Consider the following 18,774-nt stretch of genomic DNA (forward strand, 5'->3'; position numbering starts at 1 on the left):
TCATAGTGCCTATGGGTGAAGAGGATAATCCAAACATGTTTTCAACCATTGATTTTCACCTGGGCACAGGACCTCAGATGCAGAGCCTAAGGGCAAAATATGTTCAGTTCCCCCTATTGTCTTTGAGGATATGGAAAAGCTTAGCAAAAAGAGATCATTGGAGAAATTAGACTCCCCTTTCCAGATCATAATAATATCCTGCACAAACACATACATGCACATATATATATATAGATAGATATAGATATAGATATAGATATAGATATAGATACATCTGTTTGTGGCTACAGGTTCCATTTCATCTCTGTCTGATAAATACTTTGCACACATGTAAAGCTTTGGCTGTGATTCATGGAGACAGTTCTGCGATGTACCCACTGATTTTTATTTTCCTGCTCCTTCAGCTTCCCCTCTCTGCATGGCGATTAACAGATCCTACCTGCTTCCACAGAATGAAACCCAGTGTATTTAAGGATGGAGACCTGATTATAGGTGGATTTTTCCCCCTTTATACATTTCTAACAAATTTTTGGATCACCCAGCCTACCAAGGAAGTCTATTTACAGCAGCGATTTTTCATTCATTTTCTGCATTATTATTAGGTTGAATGCTGCCTAGGCAATTTGCTGATGGCTTGATCAACATTCTCCACATTACCTGCCCTGCCATTCACACCTGCTACCCACATCCCAGGATGTGAGTAATTTATTTTGTTTCTTCCCACTGCTATTTTTTCTTTCAAAGGGGAACGAGAATATTCTAATTTTCTTTCTTTTAGTTTCCATGACTTTCCCTTTTCCAGTGCTGGAATCCAAGTGAGACAGCCCTCTCCAAAAAGCTCCACTTCTCCTTGCCTTTCCTCCTGAGTCTGCTGCCACAAGCAGTGGATCAAGTGATATGTCTTAGAAAACCTATCCTTTGGCATTAGAGCTTGGCTAAAAGGTTTCAGGTAAATATCTGTTCCCCAAACAAGGGTTTGCTAATTATTCTTTCCCCATGAAGATAGTCACTAATATTCTTACCAAGATGACCCAGGTATATGTGTCCCCCACGCATGGTCAGATTTCTTACTGTAGGCATCTGGCTACTGTTTGAAATATCTCTGAGCATCACCTCTCAGGCTTCATTCGTGCCTCCTCGAACAGCCTGCCTGACCAGGTATAAGAGATGAATCATTTGTGAGATATTTTCAACTCCAGCTTGATTCTGATTCATGGGGGCATTTAAACTACCTCCGTTTTTAGATTTCTGAGACTGCCAGTTCTATATCTGATGGTGTAATTAATGAATTGATGAAGTGAAACTTCAAGGGATCACGTTTCAAAAAAATTGATAAAAAAAAATTCAGGAGATTCCAGCAGATAGTTTCTGCTCATGTGAGAAGAGGTGATTTCACTCAGTAAAATGATGGGTTAACTCTTTTTTGAAAGTGCCAGAAACATGATTTGCATGCAGCTGAGCAAAATTGGGACATGGGATGGAAGGGTGAGGAATTTGGGACCTCTGTCTTCTTCGAAGGAGCTTGCAACTAAATTTCCTTTCTTTCCATTTCTGGATATTTGTCTGCTTATCTTCCATTTTTAATACTCCTCCAATGCTTCCCTGCTTCTTTTCTCTCTTTAATTTTCCAAAATATATTTGTCCCATTGTCATCCATGACTGATGCACACACCTCATTCTGAAGGATGCTGCTGATTGCTGCCTTTTAATGCAGGAGTAGAGCTTGGCTCATTCAGGGACATTTCGACCTGAATTTCATGGGGTAGAAGGTCAGATTTTCTCATCTGTCCCAGCTTGTTTTAAGAATCCTATAAGGCCGAGAGGAAGAGTGGTGTAATATCTGACAGAAGAGGAGGCACTAACTGCTTTTCTTCTTACACTCTGCTATCCACTCAAACCACCTCAGGGGTGGCGATTTGCCTTTCAGGGCTTTGGACATTTTTCTATTCACATCTAGGGCTTCTCACTTTTTAAGAATATTGTTGTTAGAGGAATTAACAAGAACATTTTCATTAAAAATTCATTTCATCATGTTGTTGCTAGCTTTAAATATTTTTCTGTAACATATCTTTAAATAAAAAAAAACATGAAATTTCAGTTAAAGTAAAATTCAGGTATATTTTCTTCTATTTTGTGTACCTTTTTGGCCATGTCTCCCTAATCTTCAGTGCGGTCACCCTTCGGGCTGAAGTGTGGTTTGCCGGCCTGGCGGGGGAGCGGCCACGGTAGGCCTAATTCTGCTGCCCCCATAATAGGGTGGTTGGTCGGGCCCACCGCCACCCCTGAAGGAAGCTCGGCATGAGCGCAGAGTGCCCTCGGGTCTCCCCTTCTCGGCAGCCATGCTTCCGCGGCCGCCCCTTCTCCCAGATGGTGCCACACGATGCCTGTGGGGCGGCACCCTTCTTCTTCTTTCTCCCTGCGCAGGCGCAGGGCAGAAAATTCCAGTCTGCCCTTTTCCCCTCCCCCGACAGCAGCAACAGCCAGGCGTGGGCGGGGAAACTCAAGTCTGCCCTCCACCCCAGCAATAGCAGCCACCAATCCCTAAACCCTGCCCCTTCCCCCAGCAACAGCGACAGCCAATCCCTAACCACCACCCCTCCCCCGTCCAGTACTGCCCACTGACCTTTCGCTGGCAACCAATCAGAACAGGGCGTGGCTTTGACCAATCAGCCTTCCCCAGCCCCTATAAAACTGTTGCCTCTCCCTCAATAAAGTGGACTTGCATGTTTACCTCGTCTCCGCGGTAGTTCTTCTGCCGTGCGCCCTCCAGTCCTGAGAGCCCCTGACAAGGGCCTGGCCTCCCTTGTCCCCAGTTCGTCGCCTGCTTCTCCGGGCGACCCCTTCGTCACCGGCTTCGCTGGGCGACCCCGTCAGCCGAACCGCGCAACCCCTTGTGAGACCGATCCCTCGTCTGCTGCCAGACCGACCCCTCGTCCCAAGTGGGACCGACCCCTCGTCCCAAGCGGGACCGACCCCTCGTCCGCAGCCAGACCCCACCTCTACCAACCGAGCAAGCCGCCGCACTTCAGGTTGATAAAAAGATGTGCTTATTCTACTACTTGTGTTTCCTCTGAGAATTGGAAAGATTCCTCAAGTATGTAGTAGATTACCTCAATTTTATATTCCAAAATTATTTGCTTTCATCACTAATCAGACAGTTCATTATTGCTGTCCTTTTTTGCAAGACAAGCTTGATAACGCATGAACCAGTCACTTAAACACAGATTGGTCTCCATTTACTGTTCTTTCCTGTTGATATACGCATATCTTCCAATGCCATTCTCATTCTGTTTAAAATATTGTGCCTAACTAAATATTGCAATTATTGGTTTTTCTGTTATATTCTCCCCCTAGTGTTCTCAACTATTTCAATAATTTCCTGAACTTACCATATTTCCAGAAATCTCAAGCTGTATTAACATTAGCCTTATAAATGTCTCAATGATTTTTAAAAATATTTTATAGTAACATACATACCACGCAAATTTTCCAAATGTTATTCACATTATTGAGCTGCCATTACCAACATCCATTACCCAAATGTGTTCATCATCTCTACGAAAATATCCATAAACACTAAAAAATAATTTCCCCTTTTCCTTCACCTCATCCTGTGGACCCTGGTAACTGGTAATCTAGTAATTGTGCTAACTTTTTTTTTAACAATCAATTTTGTTGATGCATATTCATAAAGCATACAATTCATCAAAAATGTACAATCAATGATATTTGGTATTATCACATATTTCTACATTCATTACTTCTATCATTATTAGAACACTTTCATTAATTCAATAATAATACTACTAAAATTTATAGAACGTTTGTAGACAATTGATATAGGTATAATATTTTGGGGGATGTACCAGGGATTGAGTGTGGGAGACCTTCTTACATGGAAAGCCCATGCTCAACCACTGAATTAGACCCACTTCCCTGTTTGTTATGCATTTACATTCCTCAGTAGAGCTTTGTGGTCTTGTTCACAGGTAACAGACAAATTAAATTACAGGTAAATTTACAGTGAATTTATTATTAAAATGTCTTAATCGTATCAATTATTAATTATATTAATTATTACTTGTATTAAAATATATAAATGAAATTGCCCAATATTATACCATAATTAATATTAAGAATATATTATTAACCTATTGCTATCATACCTATTTCCCATAAATTTAAATGAATTATTGATATTAATATTTAAATGTTAAGAATTTTCTATATATGATTGACTACTTACTTATCAAAAACAAATACTTTTCACATTTTCTCTTGCGTTTCCCATGTGAACCTCATGCTTCCAGCAAGATTATGGTTTGCTCCTTTTTTTCCATTCTTTTTTGCCTGTTATTTTATTTCATTTTTATCATTTTTAATAGTCTATCAATGCCAGTAAGGTACAAAGCAATACTGAAATTAACAGACCTCGTCCTACCCTTGATTTTAAAGGTAATGCTTTTTGTTCAGGGATTCTTCAAGCACAGAGCATCCAACAATACATGATGCATATGATATTCTGCATCAGCAAACTTGGCTAATGGTTGTGGCTCATTCAGATCCTGAATGGGGAGAGTATTAGACTGTGCAGATCAGCCCCTGTGTGGGGGTGATCCTTGTATGCCTGACCTTCAGCCACCTCCAATTTTGATTCACTATCTTTGCATTAAGAAAAGTCTAAATTCTCAATTTGAGTGCATTTTTGTTTTGGTATTTAATCATATTAAGAAAATACTCTTCTCATAAATAATATGTTCAGTTAGATGCTCAATGTTCTTTAATGCTTCATCTACTTCTTTGAGTGTGCACTTTTTTATCATTGCAGGAAAGTGAAGACTGAGTAAACTATTATCTAATTCACTAATAGTATTTTTAAAGATTATTTCATATTATTTTCTGCTTGTTGTTTGTCACAGCTATGGTGCGCCTTCTTTTTCTATATTGTGGAAGAGATTCCTACTAGGTAATTCAATTTTTTCCATAGAGACTATACCATCCCACTTCCTTGTAAAATGTGTTTATAAGACACATTTAAAGAAAAATGAAAATTTGAAAGCCAATTGTGTAATTAGCTATAAAGATACCCTAGATTGCTAACAGTAATAACCATAATTAACCAGAGGTAAGAATATTTATATATGGATGAGGATAGAATGCTTCCTTAGGAATTGAGTTGTATATTCCTTATAATAAAAGGTTCAAATCTTCCCAAAGGAATAGAATTATTATAAACATATGAATATATAATATCCTCAAAAAACAATGAAACAAGTTATAAACAGGGCATCATACTGAGAAATTTCAATATTTCTCTCTCAAATGACAACATGTATCTACTAAATCTAAATTATATTTGAAAAATTTAACAAGTTTGATTGATTGAGCACATGTGAAACCCTATGTCCAACTGTTGAAATGTACAGTAAGCGATAGTTACTAGTGTGTTAATCAAGCCTGCGAAAAAGAATGTTTGAAATGGATGCAGGAGGCTTTTGTTCTTCTTGGAAATTCAGTTGCCAGGTAAAAAAAAATGAAAGAAACTTCATTTGTCCTGCAAAATGACTAATTATTAAAGGAAGTGGAACTGTGCACAAATCAACAATAAAGATGAAAAGAGTAAGGGTCATATGAATGGAGTACAAAGGAAGATCTTGGATTAATTGTTAGTATTATTAGGATTGTAATATTTTGATTAAGAAATGGTTAAGAGAATTTCTAGGCATCATGACACCTTTCCCTTTAGTACACTACAGTGTTTCCAGTCCTGTTAGGTATAGGTAGGGATCACCTTGCACTTCATCAGTTTTCTTGTCCCAAACATTCCTGCCTTGCATGATTCTTCCTATTCTGTGCTCTGACATTCTTCCCAGTATGTCACCGTTGGAAGAGGGCATGTCCACAACTTGATGGGGTAGAACCTAAGGCTAATTGATTATCAGTCTTCTTGTGGACACTTCTCACCAAACAGATATTATGCCCCTCTGCCTCTCTCATCCAATTCTGCTTATGCTGTGGCACTGCAGTTTTGAAGAGATATACCCTTCAGTTAGAATTACTCTAAACTCATGACAATAATCCTGCTATTATATAAACCATTTAATAATGTGTTAATGTGAAAAAATAATTCTTGTTTCCTGATATAAAGAATAAACTAAAAATTCTTTATGAATTTTTTCATTCACTACACATTCCTTTGTAAACAGTATCATCTTCCTCCAAAAATGCAGAATTCAATCATAGCATTCAAGTCCCTCTTAGCTCTTTTAGGATTGGTGATATTCCACGGCTTCAGAAAAGCTAATCTAGAATGAGTCCACTTGTGCTTTCATCCTTAATTTGGTCATTTTATTGAATTTGAATATAATCATGATTTGATTCTTCTGCCTAAATATAACTTTGCATTCCATACAGGTTTCAGACCAAGATCTACCAGTATGTTCTGGCCTTGGTTTTTGCTATTGAAGAGATCAACAGGAACCCCCATGTTTTACCCAACATTACTTTGGGATTTGATCTGTACAATTCATTACACAGCGAACAGAGGACATTGGAGAATCCCATCATTTGGCAATCAGGGCTGGGCAAGGACATTCCTAATTACACCTGTAGGAAAGAGAGCAAGTCTGTAGCAGCCCTTACAGGAACAACATGGGCAGTTTCTGCCCAGATTGGGACACTGCTGGAACTCTACAAAATCCCACAGGTGAACCTCATCACATGGAAGGAGGGATAAATTAATATTTCCTTTGCTAATTTCAGGGACCTTGAAAGAAAAGGTCAAATAAAGGAATTGTGTTTACTCATGTCTCAAAGGTTACAGCCAGTACACAGAGACATGGTGGGATGTTCACATGTCATTTTCTAGAACATATGAGAAAACAAGTGAGTAAAAGCCAAAGGAGTTTCCAAGACCCTTGAAACTGATCAGTTAGTTTCCATTATGGTCTCAGAGATTGGGAGATGATTAGAAAGTAAGAAGAGCAAATCTTCCCTTTTTCCAGTTTAAAACATTGTTTAATGATCAAGTGAGTAGGATTTACAACTCTGCTGAGGCTCAGGGCCCAGCTGCAATTTGGTCATTCTTGAGGTTCAAGTCTCCTGAATATACATAAACCCCAGTGCCAACCACAGTTCCAGTACAAGTGACAGAAGAGGCATGTGTAGAAAGGTCACATCTGAGTCCACCTCCATCACACTGAGGAAAACAAATTCCAAAATAATATCCACGGACAAGGCACTGAACTCCAGTGTCAGCTTCCATGACCATAGACCTGTGTGTCTCTGTAGCCCTCTGGAGCACCAGTACCTGTGGTTGTGTCTTCTTATCTAGGTCAGCTAACAGGGAGGTTGAAGTTGGTCAACCACCACAACTAGGAACTGAGAGTGTCTACAACTCAAAGTAGGAGAATCACATCCATCAACCATGTGGGATCTGAGTGCACTCTTGATATAGAAGTGGAGTGGACATCACCAATCCAGGGTCCACATGATGGAGGAGTAAAAAGGATTAGAGTGAACTTACTGGTTTTCTACTAAAGAAATATTCTTACCAGTGATGGAAGAAACTGTAGCATTGATCTGGAGAAAGTGGGTACTATAGTTGCTGAGGGCAGGGAGAGGGGTAAAGAGATTGGATGTAGAGGCATTTTGGGGACTGGAGTTGCCCAAAATTATATTGCAGGGAAAGATGCTGGACATTAATATCCTACCATAAACACTGAATGTAATGGGAGGATAGGGTAAACTACAATTTAAACTCTAATCCATGTGGTGCAGCAATACTCCAAAATGTATTCACCAAATGCAATGAATGTGCTACACTGATGAAAGATGTTGATGTAGGAGTAGAGGTGGATTGGGATGTTGGGTATGTGGGAACCTCATATTTTTTAAGGCAACACTCTGTGTGATCTATGTATCTTAAAAGCAAAAGACAATTTAATTAAAAATAAAATAAATAAAAATAATACATTGCTTAATTTTCATCAGAGCTGATTTTGTGCTTCTGACCAATCTTCTTTCTCATACTGGTTCTTTCACTCCTACCTTTAGCTTGCTTTTGGCCTCTATGACCCACAACTGAGTGATGATGGGAAGTGGTCAACTCTTTATCAGATGGCTCCCAAGGACACAACTTTGACACTTGCAATGGTCTCAGTGATGCTTCATTTCAGCTGGAACTGAGTGGGACTGGTCATCGCAGAAGGCAAGAGAGGTGTGAAGTTTCTATGGGACTTGAGAGCAGAGATGGACAAAAATGGAGTCTGTGCAGCCTTTTTGGAAATGATCCCTGTCACTGAGAGGACAATTAGCTCAAAAGACTGGCAATATCATTTACGCATCAGAGAAACATCAGTGAATGTGACTGTCATTTACGGTGACTCCGACTCCCTAATGGGATTGAGCTTTTGGAGATGGAGACTCTTAGTTTTAGGGAAAGTTTGGGTTACAACCTCACAATGGGATTTTACCACCAGTGAGAGAAATTTTTTGATTCATTCCGTGGGGCCCTCATTTTTTCACACCACCTTGCTCATATGCCTGGTTTCAAAACTTTCATCCAGACAGTTAAACCTTCAAAATACCCAGAAGACTTTTACCTCACTAAATTGTGGTACCTCTCTTTTGATTGTTTGGTTTCTGAATCTGATTGTAACACTCTGGAGAATTGTCCTCCCAATGCTTCCTTGGAGTTGTTGCCTTGGTGGCTATTTGACAAGGAAATGAATGAAGGAAGTTATAATGTTTATAATGCAGTGTATGCTGTGGCTCAGAGCTTTCATGAAATGCTTCTTCAAAAAGTCCAAATGGAGTCAGTGGAAAATGGAGATGGACTGGTCGTTTACCCTTGGAAGGTAATATCTCTTCCATTGAACAGCATGTGTAGTTCACAACATGTCATAATCATAAAATTTTTGGAACGCAGCATATGCTCAAGTCAGGAAGTTTAGGGTTGTCTCTTGAAAAGTGCAAGAGATGACTTGCTTGTTCACTGTCTATGAGGTAAATCTAGCCCTGTGCAGAAATGGTAATGAACAGGAAGGTGCCAATGGCAGGGAGGGAAGGAGTTATTAATCAATGGCAATGCTTCTTGCTACTAAGGCCCTCAACATTCTGCCCACCTAAAGTTTTTAATATAAAATACCTAGTCCTCTTCCATTGAACACTTGCATGACAGCAGGAACAAATTAGTTTTTTAATTAGTTTTAGGCACTGTGTTAGATAATGTATATAAATTATATCATTTAATTCTACAACCTCTTCAGATATCGATGACCTTGCTTGGGGAGAATTCAGTCAGCAATTGAGAGTGTTTAGATATGATTCTTCCAATAAGGTTTGGTCTGTATCCCACACGCACAGATTGTTTCATCTCATTGTACTGGAAGTTTTCCCCTGAAACTTAATATTTTATATGCTATGAAATTTTAGTCCTCCTTAAGGTTTCTTTTTTTTACTTAATTGAATGTTAATAATAAAATTGCCTTAGGAAGTAGGGATGACAGAGAATCAGGGATGTTCCGACCTTGGTGATCTGTCCTTGATCAGAGGACCCACTTCCTCACAGGTGTGTCTCTTTTAGCTGCACCCATTTCTGAAGAACGTCCAATTTAACAATCCTGGTGGTGACCCAGTGTATTTTGATGATGAAAGGAAATTGGAAGCCAGTTATGACATTCTCAACTTTTGGAATTTCCCAGAAGGTTTTGGACTTAAAGTTAAAGTAGGACAATTTGACTCAGATGTGCCACAGGATCAACAATTGTCTATATCTGAGGAGGTGATAGAATGGGCCACAGGATTTTCAGAGGTGGGTAGGAACCAATTACCATGCATAGTATTACAACAAAATATCAAAAATCTTGTCATGGAGATTGTAATAGGCAAGTTTCTCTAAGGAAACAGAATCAACAGGAGGTATCTGTGAATAGTATGAGATTCAATAAAATTCTCTCATGTGCCATGGGGATAGCCAAGTCCAGATTCTGCAGGCAGGCTGAAAACAGGGGCTCCAGTGAAGGTCCCATGAAGGCCCTTGATCAGTTCCCAGGAGACGCTGCCTGTCCAAACAGGAGCTGGGAAATTCTCTCCAAATCCTGAAATCAATTCCTGTTTTAAGGTAGTCTGATTGTATAAAACCTTATTCATTGTTGACAGAAATCTCCCTGGTGGATTGTACATGTAATTAGCCATTTATGTAGTTTATTACATGATGATTAACATCCATAAATATTCTTTATAACAATTAGCCCATAGTTTACTTGACCAAACACTGATCATGTTAACACATTAACCTAACCAACACAGAGACTGTCTACCCTCCTTCCTGCTAAGTAAATGGCCAAATTATTAGTTTAACCACTTACCATTTCACTTGATAAATTTTCTCACCTACTATCCAAAGGATGGAAAAAGAAAACATTTATTTAAAGATACATATCTAAATTATTTTATTTCATATCATGTAATAAACCTGATATCTTATCAATTAATTTGACTTAGGTATTTGAAATTTAAATTTGTTGGTGCTCCAATACCCCAACATTCTAAATACTGGTGAATTAAAGGTTTAGTGTTAAGAGCATGTATCTGATTTCTTCCCAGAGTCCCAAATCTGTATGCAGTGAAAAGTGTTTTCCCGGATTCAGGAAAACCTTTCAGGAGGGAAAGGCTGCCTGTTGTTTTCTTTGCACCCCCTGCCCAGAAAATGAGATTTCCAATGAGACAGGTAAGTTTATGCCCACAAAAAAGTCCCCAAATCTCCTTTATATACCCAATTCATACAAGGTATTAGAAAGAATCTGGAGGACAACTACAGAAACAAAATTCTTCCTTCCTTTGCATAGTATTTCATTTTTACAATAAAAAATATTTCCCTTTGAAATGACAGCAATTCTCTGCCCAGAACTAGCTTATTTGAGTCATTGTTCAGACACGTTAAGGCCAAATAGTCTCTAGGAATCACTTTTGTTGATGCCACCAAATTAATACACGTTTCCTTCCTCTCTTGGAATTTAATACATAATGTTACAAGTACCTGATTTCCGTATTGAGTGAAAGCTTGTTTAGATTATATTTAAGTAATGTGTTTAGACCTTCCTCAGTTTCTGTGCCTAAAACTGTTTATGACACAGAGCAGATGCTCAGAATATTTGGGAATGATTTTAGAAATATTTATTTCTATTGTGTACAAAATGAGGATGATCTAACGTACCCTTAATGAGGAGTTTCAGTTTCCACTCTCCTCAAGTTCCCTGGTAATTGGGGAGAAAACAGATTTAAGAATCACACAGTAAATGTTTGAACAGGAACATATTGACCCGTACCTTCATTGGGAGGACGGGTGTCATGGGTTCTTCAGAGAGGTAGGAACTTAGTATTATATAAAATGAGTGAAGGAAGGAATAAAATTTTGGCCAAATTATTATAAATGTAGAAAAGGAAACCACCACTGCATATAATAGAGATTCAGAGTACCCGAAAAGAGTTTAATGTGACAAGATCACACAGAATATTGAGGATGGGGTTTGAGATATGATGTAGAATAGGCTTTAATATTCTTTCCGTAATATAATTAACATCTTGAAATTATTCATATTCATGATATTAAATTATAGAATCACTTCTATGGTGGTAAATTTCTAAGTTTCTTTTGGTGATTAACATGCAGTTTAGTTCCCTGAAATGGTTACTATTGTTTCAGTTTTTTGAGACATGTTGTTCTGATGATATAACCTGGCATTTAGTCAACTTGGGAAAATAATTCATGTACACATTGGTTATAAGGCAAGTTTGAGTAAATATTCCATGTGCACATGTAAAAGAATAGTATATCCACAAAGTCAATTCCCACACATTTGGAGATTAAGAAATACACTATTAAATAACCCATGGTTTAAAGTAAATAGTATGAAAGGATTTATGAAATGTTTAAAATTGAAATTGCCATATTTCATGTCTTATATGATAGGGCTAAAGGTATCCTCAGAGAATAATATTTAACATTAAATTTTATATTCCTATGTGTGTATTATTAGTATGCATATTGGAATTTTAAAAAATCTGATGTTTACATATCACAAACTAAAATAATAACATTAGAGTAAACATAAAGAAAGGGGAAGATTGAAAATAATAAGTATAAAAAGAAAATGTAGTAAAAGACAAATATGAAAGGATAAAACTCAAAGCTAAATCTAATGAAAGACAAACTTAGATAATGATAAATTGATAGAATAATGAATTAAGAAAAATTGCATAATAAATAATGAAAATACTTAAAAGTGGGAAATATGTACAGAAATATTAAATCATAAAAGGATGGTAAAATAACTTCATGCCAAAATATTTGAAAATTAAAATGAAATTCTCAAATTCCCATAAAAATAGAAGTTACCATAACTGTCCCATGAAAAATGGAAAATCTTAAAATATTCATATCTACTTAGGATATTAAACCATAGTTTAAAATGATACATCTACTAAAAAAAAATGGGAGACCAATCACTTCACTGAAAAATGCAACCAAACTTTCAAGGGAAAAAGAATCCTTAGCTACTCAAACTTTTCCAGATATTAGGAAAATCTGGAAAAACTGCACATTTAATTTTATGAGAAAAGCTTAACTTTAGTACCAAAGTCTGATAACATTGTTGTAAGAAATAAAATTAATGGGTCACTTTTTCTCTTGAGCCGAAACTCACATTTGCTGAAAAGAAAAGCTGCAATCCAAATCCAGCTGTATAACATAAACACTTGTTGTGATGAGGATTGTTTTATTCAAAAAACATCAGTTCATGAGCACCTCGAAAAGGAGAAACCATCATTTCAAAAAAGATCAGGAAAACATTGAATAAAATTGAGCATCTATTCATTATTTAAAAACAAACAAAACCATTGTTTACCAAATTAGAAATAGAAGGGAACAACCAACGTTGGATGAAATGTGTAAAATAGTTCTAGCCAGTGAGAAGTCATTCCTAGCATGTATAGAGTGCTTTTACTAAAGCACAAGAGAGACAGAAAATACAGCAATAAAAAGTGCATGGCTTGAGCACAAACTCTTTCCTCAAAAACATCTTGAAATTTGCAATGCACATATGAGCTTATGTTCAGATTAATTACTCACCAAGAAATTCCAAGCAAAATTCATATTGAAAATCTCAAAACATCCCCCATAATAGCAAAAATTAAACAACTTTCATGTCAAGGGTCTAAGGGAACATGGTCCAACTGGAATGAATGTCGATTGCTAGAATTTAAACTGCTGTAACTAGTTGGAAAAGTGGATGGCATTATTTACAAAGATGAATATTTATATAGCATATGACCTAGTAACGGAGCATCATATTTGTACTAGATGTCTAAAGATGCTCAGAGTAGCATTATTGATAATAATCAAAATGCATAAACATCTATCACGAGTAAATTGTGTAAATAAAATATGATGTATTAATATAATTGAAATCTATCCAGCAGTATAAGTGAATAGTTTTTACTACTTCACATCCCAAAAAGATAACTATATTTTAAAAATATAAAATAACTATTGTTGGGGAGGAATCATAGAAATTGGAATTCTAATGCCCTGTTTGTGGGAATGCAATTGAGTTCAGCCACTGTGGAAAGCATTATAGGACTTCCTTAAAAATTTAAATATAGAATCACCACATGACTTGGCAATCCACTTCTAGGTTTATATTAAATGTGAAAAGAGGTTCTCAGAATAATTGTGCACAATGTTTATAGCAGCATTAGTCACAATACAAACATGTGGAAATAATGCAAGTGTCCATCAATAGCTAAATTGATAAAATATGGGACATACAAACCACAGTACATTATTTGGCAACAAGTAAAAAATGAATTTCTGAGATACGAGGCTATGTAAAAGAAGCTTGTAAACATTACACTCCCGAAATAAGAAAGTTAAAAAAAGAAAAAAATATTGTACAATATCTTATAAGAGAGGTCTAGAAGTACCAAATCTCCAGAGTCAGGAAGTTGAATAGACGCTACTAGCAGATGGGTGCAGAGTTGAAGAGAAAATGAAGGTTTATCAGACTAGAAGTGTTAGTAAAAAGAAAACGTATCTGCATACTGTAACATAGAAGAATATCATAAAAATAGTATTGAGTAAAATGACCCAAGCAGAAGTAATCTATGTTAGAAATCAGCAAGGTCGCATCTTTGAAGATGTGGGAGATGTAATTATTTGAAGAAGTTAGGAAAGGGGCTTCAAATGGGCTGCTTAGTTCCAGTATTTGGCCTTTATGTTGTTACCCATGTGTTTCCTTCCTCATAATTCATTAATCATGCAATTATAATATGTGCCCTTTATGAGTATATGTTATCCACCAGTGAATACAGTTTTAAGAAGAACTGAATGAAAAGTCAACAGTGAATGAAAAGAGCAACTCCTATCCAATTGAAGGTCTGAATGTCAAAAGAAGGTCAGAGCTCTAAGAGAAAGCTTGAGGGAAGAAAAATAAACAGATTATAACACACACTTTCTTGAAGTCAACGCAAGTTGACAAAAATGGATAAAAGTATCCAATGTGTTTCTTTTAGGGACATATAAATAATTTAAAATTACTGATCATGTGCTGATGACACATTGCTTTTCTCAACAGATATGGATGAGTGTGTGAAGTGTCTAGATCATCAGTATGCAAATAGTGAGAGAAATCACTGCCTCCAAAAAGCTGTGACCTTCCTGGCTTATGGAGACCCTTTGGGGATGGCTCTGGTCTGCACATCTCTTTTCTTCTCATTCCTCTCTGCTGTTATTCTTGGGTTCTTTGTGAAGCACAGACACTCCCATAGTCAAGGCCAATAACAGGATCCTCAGCTACATCCTGCTCATCTCCCTCAAGCTCTGCTTCCTCTGCTCCTTACTCTTCATTGGTCGCCCAAACACAGCCATCTGCATCCTCCAACAAATCACATTTGGAATTGTGTTTACTGTGGCTGTGTCCAATGTGTTGGCCGAAACAATCACAGTGGTACTAGCATTCAAGGTGACTGCTCCAGGGAGAAGGATGAGACAGTGGCTGATTTCAGGGGCACCTAACTTTGTTATTCCCATTTGCTCCCTGATTCAGATGACACTCTGTGGCATCTGGCTGGGAACCTCTTCCCCATTCATTGATAAAGATGCACACTCTGAGCCTGGTTATATCATCATTGAGTGCAATAAGGGCTCAGCCACTGCCTTTTACTGTGTCCTGGGATACCTGGGCTGCTTGGCACTTGGGAGCTTCATTGTAGCTTTCATGGCCAGGAACCTGCCTGACACCTTTAATGAAGCCAAGTTCTTGACCTTCAGCATGTTGGTGTTCTGCAGTGTTTGGGTCACTTTCCTCCCTGTCTACCACAGCACCAAGGGGAAGGTCATGGCAGCTGTGGAGATCTTCTCCATCTTGGCTTCCAATGCTGGATTACTAGGCTGCATCTTTGCTCCAAAGTGCTATATTATTTTCTTAAGGCCAGATAGGAACACTCACCATGGGTTATGGAATAAAACACATTCTGGGGGCAATAAGTTTTCTTAAGTTTTATCTCATTTGGTTCCTAAAACAAATATGGGGACTGATGAAAATCTACTCCATGCTTGTATTCAGGTATTAGATAAAAATATAATGTAATTTATCATCAGTTAACAGATGAATTTCCTACATTCTCTCAAAGTGTTCAGGAACACAACTTTCAGCCATCTAAATTTTTAACTTTAAATTATATTTTTGTTTCCTCATATCAAATACACTCATGAAGCTGGGTATTTTGCATTCATTTTGTGTGTAATTACCAAATTTACACATATTGTCCCACTTTGTTTTGCACTTCTGTTTTCCTAATTTCCCTTATAAACACTATCAACATTTCCTTTCTTTCATCTCTTTATGGTAGTCTTAGTGATACAATACCATTTATGGAATATTCCTTATTAGCTCCCAGATTTCCATGACCAGATTTTAAGAATAATAGATTCTTATATATAAATAACTCATTTTTCTAACTTCCTAATGTATTTATTTGACTTTTCCCCTCTTGAACAAATACCACAATGTTTTACTATGCTCAGTATGATTACCACTTGTATTTTATAATTGATAGTACATTTCCTTCATAATTACTGCACCATTTCTGCATTTGTTGGAGAGAATAACCTCAATATGTCTAAGCGACTCAAAAGCGTGGCTGGCAGAAATGCTGATTGTAGGGAAGATGATCTAAAAGAGATGGGATTTGTGTTCTCCTTTCTAGCTTCTGTAGATTTCAGGTCTGATCATATAGAGAATGCAGAAAGCTTTATGGGCTGAGCATTAGGTTCTGAAATGCAATGTGTTTAATGTTTTCCTCTGATTTCAAGAAATAATCATGGCATATTATTCCATTTTATTAGTTGTAAAACTTATGATGTACTATATTCACTTTGCAATTCAGAATCTTACTTAAATTAGAGGTCCTAATTGAGAACATATTTTAGAGATGATTTCTAAGAATATCTGACTTTTTCTGAGAAAATAACATACTCTTCTTTTCCAATTATTGAGAATTGAATTACTTACCAGTATCAAGTAACTCAGAATCAAATTTTATTCTCAGCCTTAGCAAGTAGATCAAAGGATTTGAATCATTTTGCACCCCATTGTGTTGAATTTCTCTTTCTCTTTTATTAGCCAAGTATGTAAACTTTGAGTAAAGGAATGGAGAAAAGGAGGAAAGAGAAAGTCAGAAAGAAAGTGAGAAAAGAAGGGAGAGAGGGAGGGTGGGAGGGAGGGAGGAAGGAAGGAAGGAGGGAAGGAAGGAAGGAAGGAGGGAGGGAAGGAAGGAAGGAAGGAAGGAAGGAAGGAAGGAAGGAAGGAAGGAAGGAAGGAAGGAAGGAAGGAAGGAAGGAAGGAAGGAAGGAAGGAAAGAGGGAATGTAGGGTAAGAACTCTTGTAAATAAAATCAAATTCATTTTTGGAGATTCAACTTTCTGCCCAATGGAAATACAGTGGTAATGATGATGTTCAAGATCCTTTCATCTTACTCAGATTGTTCATTTTCAAATAGCCTTTTTCAAGATCTGTGTCTCTGAGATATTACATAAATGTAATGGGCCTGTTTTATAAGCCTAGACCCTATTTGGTCTTTGAAAATTCTCTTAATCTCCTAAACTTCAATATAATACCACCTGTCATGCTTATCTAATATAAAGTGCTATGTGGATCCAAACAAATTGATGACTGCCTTTTGAAGTGAGGTTCTTTGAAAAAGTCTTATGGATTAATTTTTCAAATTTACATAAATACTGCTTTATGAGGAAAAATGCAACTGGAAGAGGAAGGACAAGCACTAAAATTAATTAAGTACTGTGCTGTATACTTTCTGTTTGCCCATCTGCATCCATTCCAGCCTTCTCCTCCAGGAAATCATGATGGGAAAAAACAACTCCTTAAGTAAGGAGGAATGGTGTTGGTACCTAAGACTGTTTTTGTTTATTTTCTTTCATTTGACCTTTGGAAATGGCTTGTCAGAAGCTATAATAAAATACTATTAGATTTGCGTTGGAAATATATTTAAGTTATTAATTAATTTCGGGAAAGCTCATATATTTGCAACGGGCAAGTTTTCTCTCTCAGGGATTGGCTATCTCTGTCCATTCTCTCCTCTACTCATCAGCATTCATTGATAATTTAGGTATATATGTGTATTTTGCATATATATATAAATACATATAAGGGTAATAAATTCTCCTATTTGTTGTACGTAATATGAAGGTCTTTTTTATCTCTGCTACATTTTCAAAGGTTATTCATATTGTATACAAAAAGCATTATTTCTCTTATTTCTTGGTTCACATATTTCTTTAGGCAAATTCTCCTTTCCTTTTCTTTACAATTCTTTATCTCTCTTATTTCTTCATTTGTTTAATATGATGTGTAGTCTTAGAGTTGCTCATGGAACTCCATCTATTTCTCATGTCTTAAGTGGAAAATTTGTCAAAGATTTCATGATCACCTACGGTGATTGTGGCAAATTGTTTTATCATAACCATTTAAGATAAAAAAACTATTTCTTTCATTCTAGATTTTTCAGACGTTTATAATGATTTGGACAATATATTTTTGACTTTTCTCACAGTGAATATTTTCCCCTTTACCTGTTAACTTAAAAAATTTCATTAATAAGACAATATGAGTTATTGAGAAAAATTTTAATAGGCCATTCTGTGATGTTCTTCTATTAGACTGAAGTAAATTTGCATGAAGTGTTATTGCATGTGTTTAAATTTACATTAGCCTATAATTTTTCTTTCTAATGTTATCCTTATTGGATTCTTAAGCATACAAATGAGAATAAAAGTGTTTGTTAAGTGAATGGATGGAAGAAATGCCTGGATAGAGGGATGGATGAATGGAGAGAGAGAGTCAAAGGGAAAAATTTTGAATGATTTGATGGATGAATTAATGTAGGGAAAGATGGAAAGAGAGAGGAATGGACAAAGGACTACATAGAGGAATAGAAGGAGATTAGTACAATTGATAAATAGAGAAAATGAATGAAGGTAGACTGAGATGATAACACCGAATGGGTGAGCAAATAGAGGATGAAGATACAGAATATCTAAAATAAAATCAGTCTAACTGTTGACTGTCTTTATAAAGATAGACCCTGTGATGCTCTTATACATTCTATCATAATTATATAAAGTCACTGCATAACTTGGATCTCTTTTGGTTTCAAACAATAGAAAACAGAACTTAAATTTGCTTTAGCAGAAGA

At 36.7% G+C, this 18,774-nt stretch overlaps 1 pseudogene; it reads left to right on the forward strand.

Moving 5' to 3' along the window:
• Nucleotides 1–368: 368 nt before the first annotated feature.
• On the forward strand, nt 369–15,557 carry LOC131276895 (vomeronasal type-2 receptor 116-like; annotated as a pseudogene).
• The last annotated feature ends 3,217 nt before the right edge of the window (nt 15,558–18,774 follow it).

Source organism: Dasypus novemcinctus, chromosome 30 (assembly GCF_030445035.2).
Source record: "Dasypus novemcinctus isolate mDasNov1 chromosome 30, mDasNov1.1.hap2, whole genome shotgun sequence".
In the NCBI taxonomy this organism is placed as follows: Eukaryota; Metazoa; Chordata; class Mammalia; order Cingulata; family Dasypodidae; genus Dasypus; species Dasypus novemcinctus.